Source organism: Zootoca vivipara, chromosome 3 (genome assembly GCF_965207765.1).
Source record: "Zootoca vivipara chromosome 3, rZooViv2.hap1.1, whole genome shotgun sequence".
Lineage (NCBI taxonomy): Eukaryota > Metazoa > Chordata > Lepidosauria > Squamata > Lacertidae > Zootoca > Zootoca vivipara.
In genome coordinates, this window is record NC_142586.1 from 94,928,916 (window position 1) to 94,930,921 (window position 2,006).

The window sequence follows — 2,006 nt, forward strand, 5'->3', positions numbered from 1 at the left end:
TAGGAAATACGGGGGAATTCCTTCTTCTGTCAGCATCGCCAGCTTTCAATTGACAGCGGCAAAATCGCTAGGGGTGTGGTAATATTTGGCTCGCTCTCTTCTCCCCCCCCCCTCATATGCTCAAAGCAAGGGATACATGCCTGCGCAGATCCTCCCCACATATGAACGACTTTCCATCCAGGTATCAGTGAGTTTCTGCTGCAAGTGTGTTCTTTTTCCTCCTCGGCACACAGATTGTTAGTCATTGTGGTTGCCTCACACAAAGCCGCCATTCACCCACAGGAATGCTCAAGTGCTTTCATTCTTACATAAACACTGAGAGCATCTGGTGCAATGTCTCATGGGGGGTGGGCTTCATAGAAAACAGATGTAGTTTTCACATTTCCTGCCTTGGGGAAATTCTTTTCTGCACTACCTTGCTTGCAAAGGATTCTGGGGGCATGTTCTAAGGTAGAGGTTTTCAACCTTGGTCAAGGGAGGTCAAGGGAGTTGGTCAAGGGAGTCCACAGCTCCCTTGACCAACTACATTCTTTCTGCAGCACCCCTGTGGGGCTCAGGAGCCCAGTTATGTCACCCCATGCCTGCGGAGCTGGCAGCCCCTTACCAAACACCCTCCATTGGGGAGTGTTCCCTCAGCCTCCTCTCTTCTCCCCTCTCCTTGCAAGTCCTCTGGGTGGCCGCAGCTGCCGCCCCCGCCCCAAAGAGAGGCGCCTCCTCACACTGCCCCACAGGGGCCTGGGGAGCACCCCCTGCCCAACCCCAGAGGCACCATTCGCTTGGGGAGCTTGTAACCAGAGCTGCTGCAACAGCCAGCTGTGCAGGCCTTTAGGAGGCAGAGATGTGAGAGGGCATCAGAGGAGGGAGGGAAGTAAAGAGGGACAAGGGCCAGGGTGCCAGGGCACACTGGATGAAAACCACTGTTCTAGACCACTTTCCCCATCTCTTCCGTTCCTGCCACTCAGCACTGGACCATCTTGCTTCTGATCTCTCACCATGGCAGCACCTCTTGACCAAGCTATTGGCATGCTGGTTATCACCTTCCACAAATACGCCGGCAAGGATGGCGATAAGAACACCCTATCCAAGAAGAAATTGAAGGAGCTGATACAGAAGGAGCTCACCATTGGACCGAAACTGCAGGACGAAGACATACAGGCATTAATGAAAGATTTGGACCACAATGGGGACCAACTGGTGAACTTCCAGGAAGATGCCACTTTCCTGGCTGCCCTGGCAATGATTTACAACAAAGCTTTGAGTTCGTAAATGTACACCCCGGTGGGGCGAGGTGTCGTGGTTCGGGATTATACCTCTGTAGGCGGTTTCACGTCCAATAAAATATAAGTTTTGTAAAAAAAACAAAAACAAAAAAACCACTGTTCTAGTGACTCGCAGGCACGGAGGCAGGTAACAAAACAAGTTGAATATCACCACTCTAGGCAAGGCATCATAAACATGGGATATGTCTCGTTTGCCTTTGCAGAAGGTCATATAGGTAGAGCAAAGGGGAGTAGCAGATCCCCTGTGTTTCAGACCACATGCAATCAGACTTTAGGAGAGGGGTTTGGCCAGATATTCTTCATGTGAATCCCCCCCTGACAGAGCAGGGAAAATCACGCGAGACATTGTAATAAAGTGGACAGGTTCCTGTGTGTGTGAGTCTGAGACCCAGGCAAGATTTTGGGGTAGGAGACCAAGGCCCTGTTCAGCAAAATGCGCAGATGGACCCTCAAATGCAGGAAAGCTGACTTACCATATTTGGGAGAACTACACATTACCGCCCGCTCCATAAGACCATTAAATCTAAAATTACCTAACAGCACCACTGTGTGTGGTGATGTTAAATATAGTTACGTGTATCTATTCTGTGCAACATGAAAAAAACACATCACTATAGTGGTCAGTCTATAAATATGTCAGAAGGAAACCACTGTGAATGAAGGAATTATGGAAGAAGGCTTTATTTGGTCTTCTTAATGCCCACGAATAGATTTGAAAGGAGGAAG

The 2,006-nt window shown here is 49.5% G+C and overlaps 1 pseudogene; it reads left to right on the plus strand.

Moving 5' to 3' along the window:
* The first annotated feature begins 948 nt into the window (after positions 1–948).
* Positions 949–1,378, plus strand: LOC118083158 (protein S100-A6 pseudogene; annotated as a pseudogene).
* The last annotated feature ends 628 nt before the right edge of the window (positions 1,379–2,006 follow it).